At 39.7% G+C, this 13,365-nt stretch overlaps 1 long non-coding RNA gene across 2 annotated transcripts in view; it reads right to left on the bottom strand.

The window, feature by feature from the left end:
* The window catches only part of LOC107033821 (uncharacterized), a 263,656-nt gene that overhangs the window by 44,713 nt on the left and 205,578 nt on the right, over positions 1 to 13,365 (bottom strand). For both annotated transcript variants that reach the window (XR_012059198.1, XR_012059199.1), the window contains one exon: positions 6,583 to 6,672. This is a non-coding gene — a long non-coding RNA (uncharacterized lncRNA). The remainder of the gene's footprint in view (positions 1 to 6,582; positions 6,673 to 13,365) is intronic.

The raw sequence follows: 13,365 nt of genomic DNA, 5'->3' as shown, positions 1-13,365 counted from the left end.
CTGAGCTGAGCTGGACAAGGCAGGGAACTAGGGGCAGGACCGGGCAGGGCAAAGCCGCAGATGGGTTCAGGCGTCAGTCTCCGCCCAAGAGGGAGCTCCCTGAGTCCAGGGTGGCTCAGGCCCTGCCATACTCGGGTTACTTTAGCTTAACCGCCCTGCCATGGCCTTGCACCTCGGCTGACCACACCAGCCCTCCCCATCTCCCCACCGGCCAGATGTGTGGTATACATTTCAGCCTCAACCCAAACACACCGGCCTGCCCCCGCCAGAAGGAGCAGGGCTTCAGAGACGGGGCCTCAATGCTCCTGCCTTGGCCGGAGGCTCCTGGGAAGATACCTCAAGGCTCTGTCAGGCCTGACCCTGCGGGCAGGCTCCATCTGCTTTACTTCCAGGAGCCGAGGAAGCAGGGGATCGTCCCTTCTGAGTGGGCGCTCCCGGGACACTTGGGGGTCATGGTTACCTCAGCACCGTTTGTCTCCTCAGTAAACAGATCGGCTTCCACCTGAGGAGACCCCGGGAACACCCTCAGCAGCCACGTTTTGGCTCAGGCAGGTTATTCATCAATGGAGTGAGCTACTGTCACAGGTTCATGTCACAAGCACTTACAGGCCTCTTGCCACGTGGCTGGCTGCAGGCTAGGTGCTGGCGGGAAGAGAAGGGTCAGACTAGGCCCTCTTCCTGGGAATTACAGTTGGCCGGGGGAGTCTAGAAGTCAGAGTAGCAAAACAGCAAAAATAACAAGGCCTGGAGTTCAAACAGACGAGGTGCCAACTTCCGTCTCATCTCCGACTCGATGTGGGACTTTGGAAAGTTACCTTAAGGCTCACTAAGCCTCTATTTTTTTTTTTTTCAGCTGGAAAATAGGAAAATCTATTTAGCACAGGTTCTATGACAATTGTATTAGATTCTGTACAGATAACAATATTGCTAAAGACCAGAATAGCACTGGTCACTTACCAAGTGCTTACAACGTAAAGAAACTGGATCAGTCTTTAATCTCATTTAGTTCTTACAACTGCCTTCTTAGTTTTATCCTGTTTTTAGCTAAATTATAAAATTTGCCAATGAAGTGTGCGAAGATAAAGAAATAACCCCCATGAGGTATGAAATTTTAAGAAGGGCTCTTGAACATGCAAATGCTTATAAATCCCAAGGAGCAAATCTCAAATGTTGGAATTTTACACAACATGGCAGGAAGCCGGGAAGACAACTGTTGATAAACTATCTTGCTAGTTCCCATTATTTATGCCACAGAGGCAGACACTTTTCCCTAACACCTTACTTTTGGCCAAGATCAAAGGATTAGACACTATGATGGTTAATTGTATGCTTCAACTTGGCAGAACCATGGTGTCCAAACACTTAATCAAGCAGTATTCTGGATGTTTCTATGAGGGTGCCTTTTGGATGAGATTAACATTTAAAGTGGTGGCCTTTGAGTAAATCAGACCACCCTCCATCCTGTGATGGGCCTCATCCAATCAGTTGAAAGCCTGAATAGAACAGAAACTGACATAACCTTGAGCAGAGGACCTTCAAAGTTGAACAGCAACATGGGTTTTTCCCTGGGTCTCCAGCCTGATGATCCACCCCACAGACTTTGGCCTTAGCAGCCTCCTTAATTCATACACATACACATACACACACACACACACACACACACACACACAGACACACACACACACACACCATTGATTCTGTTTCTCTGGAGAACCCTGACTGATACAGACAGGGTGGTTTTTGTTGGCTCTGTCCTGGCAAAACTCCAGAGTGAATGAGACGTGTTCTGGGGTCCTAGACTGGGACAGGATTCTGCAGATTGGCTTGAGAAAGAAAACCTGTTCTTCTGCCCTGGACAGAACACTCTTGGGAGTCCCAGGACCTGAAGGTGGCTAATCCCAGCCTATCACTAGTAGCTTCACAGGGATCAAGTCACAGAAAGGGGGGATGGTGGCTTCCGCCGTGATGGCTGCCCTGTGCCCCACCTTAACATCTTGTCGTCCTTCATTTCTTAAGGCTTTACACCTCTTTGTGAATCCTTCACACACAGGATCATTGACATTTTCAAGGTGTTAAGCTCCCTTACTGCTCTGCTGTGCCACCTTTTTAGGGCCACAGTGTCCCTCTCACCTTATCTTGCCATCTACTTCTGTCTCCCCACTTCCTTCTTGTCACCTCAGGAAGCTCCAATAGACTGAGTGTTTTACATTGCCCCGTTTTAGCAACCTTCCCCCCAGGGGAGAAGAAGCGACACTAGATATGTGGTCAGAAGACTTAGCCCTGAACTAGTGGTCACTCATTACCTCCATTATATAGGATAAGGCACCTGGATTCATTCCTTCACTCAAATCATTCACAGAGCACCACCTCCATGTCAGCATTGCGATCATCACTGGGGGTGCCATGGTGAGTAAAAACAGACCATGAGCTCCAGTTTTCTGTGGCCACCCACTTCTTTTTCATTTACAATTACAATCTGTGCTCAGGGATTTGAAAATATACAACAGAGGAACCTTACATATCACAGGGGAAAGCCTTCCCCAAAGACATGATGTATAAACTGATTTCTACACTAACAGGAGAAAGGGTGAGGAAACAGCATTCCAGATTGATAAAACACTAGTCTATGGGAGGCCCAGAGAGAAGAGATGCAGTTGACAGAAACTGGCCATGGATTAGCAATGGGAGACAGGAAGCACAAGGGAGGGGTCAAGGATGACTCCTGGGTTTCAGACTTGCGGAAAGGATGGATCTTGGAGACGGAACAATGGGTAAAAAAAGACCAGGTTGAGGAAGAACGGTGTTAGTTCCTTGCTTTGCCATCCAGAGTCCATTCAACCTCCCCCATATACCACGACAACTTGCATTTTTCTTTGGGGAAATGGCTTTTTTCCCCTCCAGTGCATACGGTTTGGGGAATTGCCTCAGATATTCCAGGGGCAGGCACCAATTGATTGAAGCTGAACAGAGTAACTGATCTCACTGGGAAGAGTGATTGGTTCTGGACTGGATCCATCCTCTTGCCTGGAAATTAGGCCCTGGACTTTGGATGATTATGAGGGAAACTTTTTCCTTGTGCTGGACTTAAAAGTGAGAGTGTGTACATTCAGAAGATCCTGCTCTTACATCATTAAAGGAGAGTCTGACCAAGAAAGGAACCAGTTCATAGGGAGTTATGCTGAATGGGGTTGGGGGAAGAAACTGAGTCATAGAGACATCAGTCAAGCCCATGGTCCAGCTATGCCTGAAGTTGGCCTTTTCAGTTGCATTAAGCAATAAACTCCCTTTGTGTGTTTGGATCAGGTTTTCTATTCTCTGAAACCCCAAATTTCCAACCAATACAATTCTTGGAGGTTTAATATGAAGTAAAACTTATCTTGCCTTATACAATTTAGCTGGACTCGTTAGATAAAAGCATAGATGGATGGAAAGGTACATAAAAAAATGAATGAATGAATAAAAGGCAGTTATTTTTATTGAACACTTTCTATGTGATAAGTACCATGCAAGATCGTTTATATGAAATTGCCATTAGATCAAAAATATACCTTGTTCATACCTTACATCAATCCTGCATGATAGTTGTTAGCATTATTGTCAAGGATGAAGAAGTTGCAGTTTGAAGAGGGTAAAAGATAGTCAAACAACTGGTGCAAGGGAAACAGGATTAGTGCAAGATCTACCTCATCTTGAAGCCAATGAACATCCTACAGTGCTTTCTGCTTTCTCTGAGCCTCAGTTTTCTCATCTGTAAAATGGAAATAATACTTCTTTCCTAAAATTGTTAATTGAACAAAAGGAGGTCTGTGTGTGTGTGGTATATGTCTCTCTAATTCCTCCACCTGTGTCTCTAGCATTATCAAGGGATGTGAACTTAGCATTCAAGATAGATGGCTTTGGTTTTTCTGTTCTTCAAAAAATTTTTTTAAAAATTTCCCTGATGTCACATGATTATATGCACACTTAAAACTCATGCATCCAAAATTGATTTCACTTTTCACTTTGTATGTTAACTTTGCACCATTGTTCAAGGTTTATTTACCTAGAAAATTAAAAGAAAACCTGTTTTCCGTTAGCTCATGCCAACTGAAGTCTGTTGCCAAAGTCTCCCTGGAGGTTTGGGGATCCTCTCTCTGAGACTCAGGGACCTCGTAACCATTACTGCTCCGCTAATACCACCACCTCTATCAGTTTCGCTATCACTATCATCAAACCCACCACCAAAGCCTCTACCTCCATCACCACCTCCACCACCACCGCCACCTCCATCCCCACTGCTTCTACCACTGCCACCATCATGTGCGCCACCACCAGTCCATCAGCTCCAACCACCAATAACACCTCCATCCTCACCCCCACTATCACACCCCCCACCATTACCTGCACCGTCGCCAACGCCACCACTTACCAACAACCCCACTGACACCATCACCAACAACAACTCCGGGGCTATGACCACCACAGCACCGACAAGTGAGCAAGACATCTGACACCTATAATCCCTCATCTTCACTGGAACCCAATAAAGAAGACATTTTAATCTTTGTTTTGCCTGTGGGGAACCCATGTCTCAAAAACAGAAAATAATCTCTCCAAAGTCGCTCCGCTTCTAAACAGCCAAGCAAGGACTTGACGGCCGGACTGCTTGAATTGAAACACCTGTCATCTTTTCACTGTGGTAATCTCTCCTTCTCCCATGCGTTAATCTCTATTCTGAAAAGCCAGACTCTATTTTTCTTCTCTGGGATAGAGAATGGGAGTTCCTCTTTCAGCCTTTGTTGACTGCAGCTATGTTGAAGTAATCCTGCCTTGGAGCAACTGTCTTAATTACTGAAATGATAACAGGAAGTCGAAGTCACTATAGAGGTAGAGAAGGGAAGCTCTGGGGGTGGGGGGAGGGGTTTACAAATGTAAGAATCACACGTGAGATTTAAAATGTCACAACCATGGGCTCTGACTATTGTCTGAGAGACCACAAAGTCTTTCCAGCTGGTGGGGACAGTCCAGCTGAGGTGGGGGAGGAAGAGGGACCTGGCAGTGAGGCCATCTTCCTGTCGAGATTGGGGTGTAGGGTTGCGGCCACATCGGAAGCGAGGGCAGGCTGAAGGCTGAGGTTAGCATTCAATGGGAGGATTGAAAGGATACTCTGAAGTCTAGATAGCTTTTCTAAAGAATGCCTGACGAGAATTCCAGACTTTTATAGAGGGATATAGAGATTGGACATGTTTTGCTTTTGAACGCTTTTTATTTGCAACTTTATAGTTCTTTCTGCCATAAATTTGAACTGAAATGGATATTAAGTTGCAAAAACAACACAGTCCATGCCTATTTTTCACACACACACACACACACACAAAAGACTCGGCGTAAACTTTGTCTTGACTAGCACATAGAATGGAGTTTGGATAATGCCTTTCCCCAGGTTTTACTACTCCCCTGGAACTATTATCTCCTCTATCCCATTAAAAAGAAAATTGATTTATTAACTGTTGATATTTGCACTTGGGAAATTCATCAGGTCCCTTAATCAGCAGAACTAGGAATCCTGGCCAGCGTTTCTGTAGTATAGGAGAAGGTACCGATAAGATACAGGCGATGTTCATAAAGAGTGTTTTTGTGCTTGAGAGGTTAACACCTCTTGCTTGCTCATCATGAAAAGCATCTTGTTTTCTAAACCAAGCATGAGCAGACCACTTCACTCTAAAGACTCTAAGCCATATACTGCCATTTTTATTACAGTTCTTATAAGACTGTTTCACAAGTGCCCTGCAAAGGTACTGTCAGTAAGAAGAAGAAATGCGGCGAATGCAGATATTTGCATGTTGTTTGAACGTGACTGTCCGTAGAAAGGTGCTCATAAACTCCATGACGTAAGAATAAATGGGTGAGAAATCCTGATTCCTCATTTGCTCCGCTAAGATAAACACCAGGAACGCTGGGACTTACACACTCTTAAACCTCCTCCAAGGGTTTGTTCATCCTTGCATTTGTTAAAATAAACAAATAAATGGCCTCATCAGAGAGTTTATAGATCTCTTTGACCTGATCGTACAAATTTGCCCTCTGCAAGGGCTTATGTTTGAGTATATTTAACATTTAAAGTACAAATATATAGAAAGGGCTCACAAAGCAGTCCCTGTGAAATAGTCCTCTGGGCACTGATAACTGCTAAGACTGATGGTTTAGAAACCACATTCTGTGGATGAATGAGATAAATTGTTGTACATGAATCCTAGGAATCCATCAAGTGCTCATAGGAAGCCTCCTGGTGGGGTGAGGGCCTCTATGAAGGGAGGGAGCCGGCCCTGCCTCCACGGAACTCAAGGCTCCTGTTGCAGCCTGAGCTACACAGTGGGCATTTGTGGCTATCCTGGCTGCTTTTAATCCCTCTGGGTAATAATCTGAAGGTTGCATTCATAGTGTTAATGATTTGTAACCCTAGTGCCCAGGGTTGGCACCAAAAATGACATGTGGATAATTATCTTTGGTCCTAAAGAATGAGTAGCACAGGATGCCTGTGTCTCACTCTATACGAGGCCTTCTCTCCCCTGCAGAGTAAGTTGGCATCTTTCTTTGGCTTACTTCAGAGAATGGGTTTCCAAGCCAGCCGTGAACAGCCTCTGGAGCATTTTCTGAGCCAGCTTCTGGTGGGGTATCGGGCTCTGGTACATTCTGCAAACAGAAGTTGGCATACTCAAAGAATGAGTATATTTGTAAACCACAATCACATCAATATGAAGGAAAACACAGTATTTGCCAGCAATGTCTCGGCCTGTGTGTGAAACAGACTAGCAAGCCGTGGAATAGACTAAGCTGTGGGTGTCAGAGCTGGAAGGGACTTCAGCATCACAAGGGCCAAGTCCACAATGATGACAGAGAATAAGCAACTTTTCCAAAGCCACTCAACCATTAAGTGGCAGATCCGGGACTAGGGACCTAGCTGATTAGCTCCAGTCCAGGGGTCCTTCTGCTGCACCAAGCTCCCTTGGTTCCCTCATTTATGAAAAAGGAACAGCAATACTTGTCTGGTAGGATACTTACAGAGATTAAATGGGTTAACATCTATGTAAGTGCTTCACATAGAGGCCCAATAAATGTTTCATAGGTTTCTTATTACCAGGGTATCACCCCTGGGAGCCATGTCGCTAATCATCACCCATTCTTGCCAGGCTCCGTGCTGATGCTACACTGCTTTCCCATCTAAGCAAAACCTGGTGTGACGCTCGATCGTCACACATACCAGGTATGAGTCTGCCACAGAACTGACCTCTTGGCAGTTATAAAGGATGGATTAACCCATATGGAAAATGGTAGCCTTTAAAAAATAACTTTATATAAAAGTCACTTTCCAATCCCACAGTACAGAAGCACCACAGACAATCCAGGTAGGTTGAGCCTAGAGCCCTTTACTTGGTTTCCTTGAGATTTAGAGCTTGTCTTCTCAACCAAACACTCATGAATTCCTACCCTTCTCAGGAGTACATCGTTGTCCATTGTCTCTCTAGTTAAAAGAAAAACACTTTCCAAGCTCAAGAATTGCATTTCAATATCCAGGAAAAGAAATCATGTCCCTTTACCGTCCCTTTAGCATCAATAACTAACAAAAAGGTATCCCAAAGTTTATCATGTAGACAACGTACCTGAAATATGTTCCTGCTTTGTAATTACAATTGTCAGGCAACACTGACACAACATTGTAAAATGACTATAACTCAATAAAAAAAAAAAGTTTAAAAAAAATAAATAAATAAAACAACTGTCAGACAACAGGATATGCCTGTGTTGTGCTTTGTGTTTGGTGACCTTGTAAGAATCTACAGGTAAGTTAAATAATAGCACACTAGTGTTGGTATACAGAAAATGCAGGAGGAAGAAACTATTGTTTCTGTTTTATGAGGCACACACAGATAACTGACTTATTCACACTCACACAGCAGTGGAATCATAATTTCATTCAGGCAATCTGAGTTTTGAGTCCTCACACTCCGCCACCATCCTGAGAGTAAATCAGCAGACAAAACAAATGTGATCATTCACACCCAAAAATCTATATATATCAAAGAAGTAAGAAAGAGACTTTGAAATCAGAATGTTTAGAATACTAGAAAAGATAACAGAAGAAATAGAATTCCTGGGAGAGGTATGGGATGTTTTAGGGGGAAACAGAATAGGTAGAACTGAAAAGAAACAAATATAATTCTAAATGTGAAAATTATACTCAGTCACTGAATTAACAAAAATACCTCAATTGACAGGTATAATGGTATATTTAGAAAAAAACTGAATTTGACATTGCATCATTGGATTTGAATTTAAAAGCAGAATCTAGATTTGAGGAAACCTCCCCAAATGAAACAGAAAGAGATAAAAAGACAGAGGAAAAAAGGGAAAGAGACGGGATAACAGATAGAAAGTAAATGCCAATATATATCTAATGACTGTTCAAGAGATAAAGAAAAAAATGAGATAAAGCAAAAAACGTTAGATGTAATTTTGATATTTAGTCTTTCATCATTGCTAAGTTTTTGCAATTAATAATTTCCTTTATGATTTATGCTTTAATTTAAAAGATTTTTTCAGCCAACTTTCAGACATGAAATTTTGAAAGCCACCTATTTATTATTGATTAATTTCTTTGTTGAGGTATAGTTGATTTTTAATATTAGTTTCAGGTGTACAACAAAGTGATTCAAAATTTTTATGGATTATATTCCATTTAAGATTGTTATAAAATGTTGGCTATATCCCCTGTGCTGTACAATACATCCTTGTAGCTTATTTATTTTATAGATAGTAGTTTGTACCTCTTAATCTCCGACCTCTATCTTGTCCTCCCACATTCCTCTCCCCATTGGTAATCACCAGTTTGTTCTCTGTATCTATGAGTCTGTTTCTGTTTTATTACATTCATTTGTTTTATTTTTTAGATTCCACATGTAAGTGATAACATACAGTACTTTTTTTTCTCTGTTGGACTTATTTCATTTAGCATAATAACCTCTAGATATATCCATGTTGTTGCAAATGGCAGAATTTCATATTTTTTATAGTTGAGTAGTGTTGTATGTATGTCTACATATATCTTCTTTATCCATTCACCTGTCGATGGACACTCAGGCTGTATCCATATCTTGGCTATTGGAAACAATACTGCAACAAACATTGGGGTCCATGTGTCTTTTTCAATGAGTGTTTTTGTTTTCTTTGTATATATACTCAGAAGTGGAATTGCTGGATCATATTCTGGTTTTAGTTTTTTTGAGGAATCTCCATACTGTTTTCCATAGTGGCTGCACCAATTTATATTCCCATCAACAGTGCATAAAGGTTTCCTTTTCTTCACATTCTCACCAACATTTGTTATTTATGGTGGTTTTAGAGATAACCATTCTGATAGGTGTGAGGTGATATCTCATTGTGGTTTTGATTTGCATTTCTCTGATGATTAGCACTCTTGAGCATCTTTTCATGTGCCTGTTGGTCATCTGTATGCCTTCTTTGGAAAAATATCTATTCAAGTCATCTCCCCATTTTTTAATTGGATTGTTGGTTTTTTGATATTTAGTTGTATGAACTGTTTATATATTTTGGATATTACTCCCTTATAAATCACAGAATTTACAAATATTTTCTCCTATTCAGTAAGTTTTCTTTTTGTTTTGTCAATGGTTTCCTTTGCTGTGAAGAAATTTTTAAGTATAATTGGGTCTCATTTGTTTATTTTTTCTTTTGTTTCCTTTGCTTTAGGAGATAGATCTAAAAAAAGAATTCCTATGATTTAAGTCAAAGAGTGTTTTGCTTTTGTTCTCTTCTAGGAGTTTTACAGTTTCTGGTCTTACATTTAGGTCTTTAATCCATTTTGATTTTATTGTATATGGTTTGGAAAATGCTCTAATTTCATTCTTTTACATATAACTGTCCAGTTTTCCCAGCAGCACATATAAAAGATACTGTCTTTTTCCCATTACATATTTTTGCCTCCTTTCTCATAGTTTATTTGACCATAAGTGTGTGGGTTTATGTCTGGGCTCTCTATTACGTTCCATTGATCTATGTGTCTGTTTTTGTGCCAGTACCATATTATTTTGATTACCTTAGTTTTGAAGTATGGTCAGACATCAGGGAGCATGAAACTTCTAGCTCTATTCTTCTTTCTCAAGATTCCTTTGGACATCAAGAGTCTTTCGTGTTTTGATACAAATTTTAGAATTGTTTGTTCTAGATCTGTGAAAAATTCCATTGGTATTTTGATAGGGTTTGCACTGAATCTGTAGATTGCCTTGGATAGTATTATCATCTAATTAATATTAATTCTTCAATCCATGAACACACTGTCTATATCTTTCCATCTGTTTGTGTTAATTTTAATTTTTTTTCACCAGGGTCTTACAGTTTTCCAAGCTCAGCTTTTTAGCTCCTTAGTTAGGTTTCTTCCTAGGTATCTTATTATTTTTGATGTAATGGTAAATGGAATTATTTTCTTAATTTCTCTTTTAGACAGTTAGTTATAGAAATTTAACATATTTCTGTATATTAGTTTTACCCAATTTATTGATGAGCTCTAGGAGCTTTTGGGTGGCATCTGTAGGTTTTTCTATGTATAGTATTACACCATCTGCACATAGTGACAGTGTTACTTTTTCCTTTACAAAATGGATTTACTTTATTCATTTTCTTATCTGAATTCCATGACTAAGACTTCCAATACTATGTTGAATAAAATTGGCAAGAGTGAGCATCCTTGCCTTGCTCCTGATCTTAGATATTATTGATTCACTTTTGATTGCTAATTTTGCCACAATTTGTCATTCGCTATTCATTATAAAATTTGCCGTCGCTGCTGCTGTTGTTGCTGTTGCTATTGTCCCTGGATTTCAAGAGATGAATCCTCAGAAAAAAAATCATAACTGAGTCCCAGCGTAGTTAAAAGCATAAATCTAAACTGCACAATGCCAAAGGTTTAAAAATAAAAACTTCATAGGAGAGGAAAAAGAGATTACTACAAATAAATGACAGCAGACTTCACAGCAGCAGCAATGGATGTCAAAGGACAATGGAAAACTTACCTCAAAGTTCTGAGGGAATAGAACGCAATCTATGATTCTAAACCAGCTCAACTATCATAGAAGAATGACAACAAAATAAAGACATTTTTAGAGTATTACCCATGGACCATGGCTGAAATAGACACCTATCACAGTTTATATTTAAGCAAGAAGCAAATTGAGCCCACAGGGAAGCAGTGAGACACAAGAAGCAAAGGTGAGAAAAAATTAGAAAGTAATTCTCGCAATACATTAATGGTCAATGCATAGCATTGAATGCATTCACTATCTAAAATAAACAAATGTGAGTAAGAAAAATAAAAAACTATTCTACTAATGATAGTAGAATGAAGAAAATAAGTGAATCATAAAATCTACAGATTAGAAGCAAAGAAAGAATTGATAATACAATATAGATGGTTCTTTGAAACTAACCAATTAATTGGATAAACTTTAAGAAAATTAGGCAGATATGACAAAACTAGAACTAAGATGGGGAGGGGAAAGACTAAATTATAAGGAATATTAAGTACATACATATATATTCTAATGCATATGAAATCCTGATGAGCTAAAAACACTATTTAATAACTAAATAAACTCAACATGGAATAAAGTGCCTAAATGTAATATAACCAAGAAAAAACTTTTAAACTACTCCAAAATATGAAAACAATAATAACAAACTCTAAACTTGAATGTTTTTATTGGAAAAGTATTTCACATATTTAGAGAGAAAGATTATCTCTCATGCTCCATAAGTTATTCCAACAACACATTCCAACGTTTTATTCTAAAATATGAGTTTCTCTCCATCACACTTCATATGTTAGAAAGAGACCTTGAGGTCCTCTCAACTTGTGAGGAAATTCTTGCAGAGCAAAACAAAAGCCATGCCCAGGACCCAGGCTGGAAGACAACTCTCCTTTTCCAAGCAGATTTGGGAAAACTAAACAGATTTTCACTGCTCCTGCTTCAATCTTGCTTTGTCCTTGAAAGGTGTTTTCCTGGTTTGATCCCTTTCCTCCACCCTCTGACAGTACTGCCAGGCCAGCCCAACTCTGAGAACATGCGAACAATCTTTCTTTTATAGGACCTCTATCCTTACAAGTGGGAGATAATGGAAGTTTTACCAGAATGATTATTCCAAACAAAATCTAGGCTTCTGGTTTAAACAAAAAAACAATTTCACATTTATCTCTGCTCCATCTTGAAAATATATCTAAACCCAATAAAAAGTGCAGGATGAGGATAAGTGCATAAATAAACTGGTAATTGAGAAAAGAGGACATCACCAGACCAAAGATATTGTTCTCTTAGATTTTCCTTTATTTTCTTTGTACTGAAAAATAACACAAACTCATTGTAACTGATGGAACAAAATGAGATAACCAGCCCCCTTTCTCCTCCTTAAATCTTTCTTATAAACTTAAGGCAGCCAACGTCAACCTGTTGGGTATAATCCTTTCAGGATTATATACCTTTTAAATATAATTTGTTAGGTATAATCTTCATCCTTCATTATGGCTAAGGAAGACAAATATAGATTATTTATTAACATATAAAAGGATTCGGAGTGGTCATTATGGTGTCTCTTATTTTTATAAAAATATTTAAGATACTAGGCAACTTGCACCTTTCAGTAAACAATGCATTATGGGCACCCTTTCAGGACTAAGGGATCTAACTCACTCTTTTGGATAGCTGCATAATATTCTATATGATAGGTATTATGTCATCTGTACAAGTGTAACTACCGATGGGTGTTCAATACATTTCCAATATTTTGCTACAAAAATAATGCTGCAATTATCCTCCTTAAATATGATGCTTCTATTTTTGTAGAAGAGACTGTCAAACTAGGATTGCTAAATCAAAAAGAAAGTGACTTTTTAATAGCCATTACCAGATTACTTTATAAAAAGTTACAGCAACTCACTTGCTGAACATACAAAAGTGCCAGTTTCTCATAAACCTTACCACCACTGGGTATGACCACTTTAACTTCTGGTGTCTAATGAGTGAAAAATACTATCTTCGCTCCCATGTTCACCTGCCTTTCTCTGAATACTAGTGAGAGAGGGCATCGTTTAATACGAGTATGGTCTGCTTAGATTTCTCTTCTTTGACTTTCCTGTTCGCATCTGCCCATTCTTCTAAGTCTGTGTCCTTTCCTGATCTGTTGGTAAAACTTCAAGGATTGTGGGGATGTTAACTCTTCCCATCCAAGAGGTTGGGAAATCTTTCCTTTATCTATCATCTATCTCTTTCTAAGCATGTACATTCCTACACAAACTATATGCTATAATTATATATATAT

Source organism: Vicugna pacos, chromosome 15 (assembly GCF_048564905.1).
Source record: "Vicugna pacos chromosome 15, VicPac4, whole genome shotgun sequence".
Lineage (NCBI taxonomy): Eukaryota > Metazoa > Chordata > Mammalia > Artiodactyla > Camelidae > Vicugna > Vicugna pacos.
Note: the sequence above shows the minus strand (reverse complement) of the source record. Positions and strands in the feature narration are given on the sequence as shown.